Source organism: Lagopus leucura, unplaced genomic scaffold (genome assembly GCF_019238085.1).
Source record: "Lagopus leucura isolate 7727_CA_CO unplaced genomic scaffold, USGS_WTPT01 Super-Scaffold_100002, whole genome shotgun sequence".
Lineage (NCBI taxonomy): Eukaryota > Metazoa > Chordata > Aves > Galliformes > Phasianidae > Lagopus > Lagopus leucura.
In genome coordinates, this window is record NW_024962263.1 from 85,807,753 (window position 1) to 85,813,054 (window position 5,302).

Consider the following 5,302-nt stretch of genomic DNA (forward strand, 5'->3'; position numbering starts at 1 on the left):
TCCTCACTGTCCACTCATCTAGCTCACACTCCGTAAGTTTACCTAGAATGATGTTATAGGAGACAGTGCCTATATTTCCTTGCTGCTAGACTAGAAATTATATTGGTTGGCAACATCTGTGTACTTTTAGTAGACTGTACCATCAAGGAGGATGGTATTCTGTTTGTCTTTGTAAAGAATATTGTAGGTGGTAGCACAGGTAGCTGAAATGAGTAGTAGCCAGCAAACGTCAGCTCAGGCTAGAAAGTCTACAGTTTAAAATGACATGAGCAACTACGTGGTCCTGAGATTGATGACCTAAGAGAATCAAGAAGAAGGGAAAACAGAGAGAGGAAACTTTTAGAAAGTTGCCTCATCGGCACAGGACAGAAAGACCAATATTATTCTAACTTACTGTGTAATTATTCTTCACTAGGCGTACGTATGGAGCACAGCTGTAATTAATCTCTCATCGCCAACACCAAGCAACTCATTCCATTAGGTTGTAGATATACTAAGACATCTTAATTTTTGTGAAATACAAAAACAGTATCATCCACACTTTTACTGTAAAAAGCGTATTCCTTCTTCAGAAGCTTTTCTCCTGCCTTTGATATTCTGGAAAGTTCAGATACAGCTTTTGCCACAGTTTGCATCAGACAGCTGATCCCAGAGGGTTTATCTCTAACACGCAGATGTCTGCCACCTGTCTTAAGGGTCCAGCTAACAGATAACAGCAGTTGTATCTCAAGCTCTATGGATAAACAGATTCTTGAACGGGACAAAGTTGCATCTGCCCACAGACTTGTAACTGTCTAATGCAGAATTATAAGTTCTTCAGGGATGGTTTAGTGCTGTTAATATTAGAAGTACAATAATTCTATAACATCTGAAATGTGTGGTAATAATTTATCTCCAACACTTCATGCTGGTAGCAATTACTTATTTAGTTGTTAATGCTAATGTGCAATGCTTTGAGTTTTATTTATAAATAAGTGTTTTGTAGTCTAGGAGAGTAATTGTTTCATCATTCATTTTCAGTCGCAAAAGCCAGAGGTACCTTTTATACAAACAATTTGACTCCAGTCTGCTAGCATTTAAATGGTCAAGCTAGGTTTTAAAGTTAGAAACATTTAGATGAATGACCAGAAATTTTCATTTTGACTAACACTTTTTATTTTCTTTCTTATTCATTCTGCCTTTTGCTGAGGAAATTAAATAGGTTAATGAGCAGTTAGAAGCTGTGTTTAGATTTCTAATAGAAGTTCTGGTTTGGGAAAAAAATGTTAGATCTTAAAAGCCTGCATGATCTATATGTTTCACATTCTTAGAGGGTGCTATTACTGGATAAAAAAATAGATTACTGCATAAGGCTGTTTTAGAAAAGTAAATATTTTACATAGATATTCAGTGCATTATTAATCATCTATCAGGTCTAATCCCTGTGAAAACCTAAGAGCATTAAGCATACGTTCCCATTACTGTTATTACTGTAGACTTATAGGTACAGAATAAGTTTCCTGAGCTGGGAAACTTGTGCTGGAAATACATAGATTCTGTGGTAATCAGACTCATTCACATCTTCAATATGCTTGTCACTATTAGATTTGGCAAATAAAACATTAGATCTTTATATAACCATTTCATTTATTATTACATCAACTATCTCTAAAAATCAAATTATCCCAACATTAATTTTATGGGTTCTTAGTTGATAGTATTTTCTATATGTAAAGTTAGTCAACAAATAATTGTAAATTCTGTAAGCTGCTTCTGAATTTTCTGCATTTTAATTATCTAAACTGAAGATTTCCATTCTATGTTTATTTTTCCTGGCTTATTTTTTTCTGTTTTGTTAGTGCTTCTGGTAGTTGATTGGTTTTTGTGTCTTTGAGATTTTTTACGGCTTTCTGTTCTTTCCTTTTACTTCTGTATCCTCCATATTAAGCCTAAACGAAAAGCAGGTAGTAGTATTATTACATCTAGCAATATGCTTACAACTGATAGATTTATTAAATATTGATATGTATTCTCTCAGATGCAAGCAGATCTTGAATTAAGTGCTCACATTGATCTAGGTATGGTAGCTTAAATCTGAATTGTGCAAAAGGATTACAGGCCATAAGCTGAGCCTGGTAAGGGAGGCTGTTCTGTATAGTAAGATGGTTCTAGAAACCAGTGAAAAGTGTTGTTGTTCTCCTTTCAGAGAAGAAATAAGAATAAAAAATGAATTGAATTCTCTTCTAACCAAAATCTCTGTGAAAATACTGAGAAAAAATGCGTTATATAATTCATATTTTGCATAGATTAGCTTACCTCTTGCACTTAATGCAGAACAGTGTATCAACTAAACATAATGTCTATTTATAAAAAATATCATTTCTCCCTGAAAAAAAACATATCACAAAGTAGAGTGCCTAGCTGGGGAGTAAACAAAAGATCAGGAGATCCTGTTTATGGGTGTTTAAGATAGCTTCTTTAGGTCTGTGTGAGTGATTTTAACACCAGGTCCTTTTTATGAGTAGGTATACCAGAAATATATGCTGCCCTAGGAAACAAAGTCAAAAGACAAAGAGTGGCACTGGTACTAATACTACTACCTCCACAACTACTATCCCCATTAAGGAGTAGAAAGTAATTAACACTTTTCAGTTGGAAAAATAAATAAACAAACAAACAAGCAAACAAATAAATAAATAGATAAGCAATATAAAAGAACAAAATTGAAGTGCTCACATTCAAATTGGGCATCTCTAGTACGGAAGACTCCCTCAATATCTTTTTCTTTACTTCATTTGATGTGTGACACTGTTTACTGGCAGTGAAAGTGTTTTGGACTCCTACTCTAAATGGAAATGGATGCTCTTCATTTTAATCAACACATTATATTGTTTACTGCCTATTTTATGCTGATGCGAGTTGAAGAACTGCAACTTCAGTTAGCTCTGAAAGACGTTAACTCATATTGGAAGAACTACTACTTATATGTTTCTCCTGCTTCTCTTTCTAACACATTGTGCATTTACATGATAGAGGCAAGCTGCCTTACTATGACGCTGGTTTGACTTCCTCACCCAGATACACAAAATCTTACCCAATTTTGCATTTAGCATCTCATTCATATTATTGTAATTCAATGCTTCCCCCTCCCTCCCCCACTATCTTCTTTTATGAACTCAGTTAACTGTGATCGCTGCAGTACCACTTTCATAGTGGATTTCAATTCACAACAGGGGAAAAATATATATATATATATATATAAATATATATATATATATATAACAAAACAAACAGATACTGAGTTTTAAGAAGAAACATTAATACCTGCTGAATAATTTCTGTAAGTAGCGCATTGATTCTTGCAGTACAGGTGATAGAAAAGAACAAGAATGTTAATGTTAATCTTTCAGTAAACAGAGAGTAGTGATGCACTGAGAAATAAAAAGGAACTTAGAATTTGTGCCTGTAAACTGAAGCTGCTGAAGACTTGTCCGTATATTGATTTGATTCATTTTGAACTTACACTCTCCACAAGTGCACAGTGAGTCCAAGACCAACAACAACCGCTTGTCTAATGACAAACAATTTCACCCTCCAACCCTTTTGAAATCTAACAACTTGTTTTTCTAAGAAATATTCAGAACACAACAGACACTGGTTGTAAGTGGTTCATTTACTTTGTTCCCAAATGATTTTGTAGGATGAATACAACACATAATGTGTGCCATTATAAGGGGGGACTGCTTGGAAGGAGGACAGAAAGCTGTTTGAGTCTTTGTTCTGCTGCTGCAGAGCTCACTGGAAAGAAGGATATTGTTTCCAGTGGAACAGCTGGAGAGAACAATTTTGCAGATTTGCTTGATAAAGGAAGATAATTTTCACATTCTTCTATTTAGTCTGTCCCATGCAGCAGTTCTGTTTTCTCACTTTTAAGCTCTTCTCTTAACAATTTTTATGTGTACTCACACAAATGTAGAGGATACTTCTGCCATTGTGCAGGAGGTAGTAAGTGCTTCTAACTCATGCGTCTGGCTGGAGAAGAGGAAGAAATCCTAGCACTACTTTCAGGATTGCATTCCTGCTACTCACCTACTTTACTCATTGCTGCTACTCACTCTCCCCTGGAATGTACATTGAAGCGCTGTAATTAGTCTCCTGCTGTAATGCTCTACTGGGAGCTCACTGTATCCACATTGCTGTTGCTTCTGCTCATTTTCAGTCTCTCTTCCATTTTTTAAATAATTACACTAATTTCTTGTTTGTCAACACAGACCTTTCAGTCTGTTTGTATTTGCAACACGTTTTGGTTGAAGAATTTCTTCTGCCATAGTAGTCAAAGTCTTCATAAATGCTCCAACCTCATTCTCCTTACCATGTTGCCAAGCTTCGTAAGATATACAGGATTTGCAGGATTTGTATTCTCAGTCACTAACAGAAATATTACAAATCTTCCCAGTGTGGGCACCTTTAATGTAGCCTGACTATCTAACTGACTTCCACCTCAGCTTATCTATAGTTTGGGTTTTCATGTGTTTGCTTTCAAGAGTTCATGTGTTTTGCTTTTTCAAGAGGTAACAGAAAGAGTGTCTTTTCCCAGAAAGCACCTTGGTCAGTTCCATAAGACTGAGCATGCTGCTCTACATATGCTCAGACACAATTAGTTATAAGAATGTAAGTTACATTCTTCTGCTTCTTCCTATGACAGTACTAATTGTAATGGAGCCTTTGTTAACAAGGGCAGTCGAAAACCTTAGCTACAAGAGACAACGCGCTCTGAAAATTTTAAAAAGCTAGCTGTGGATTTGGTATATAGATAGGAAATCTTATTAACAGGTAAGCATCACATCTCTCCTTTTTTCCCAAGAGTTCACACACCAGAGAGTTGAAGAATAAAATTATTTGTTTAAAATTAAATAGGTCATTATGAAAGAGAGAATTTACAAATGCGGAAGCTGAAGACTGATTGTCTGGGTTACAGGTCTGCTAAAAATGGAAGTGAATCCTACTGGGCAGTTGTTGAACATCTGTCAGCAGTGCATCTTGGCAGACATAAAGATTGGCAGCTTACCGGACATCAGCAAGAGCACTCTCAGGATATATAACGGAATCAGTATTCCCCTTTATTGGGAATTCATTTGGTATTCTCTACCCAATTTAGACACCAGTCCAAATAAGAAATTAGATATAACAAAGAAAGCGGAGCAGGTTCTGAGGAGATTGTTCAGATGCTTAAGGACTGGAGAACTATGAGGAGTTAGACTCATTAAGCTTGCTGGAGAGATGTCTTTGGTGGGACCTAATCAAGTACTGTAACTTGCTCTCC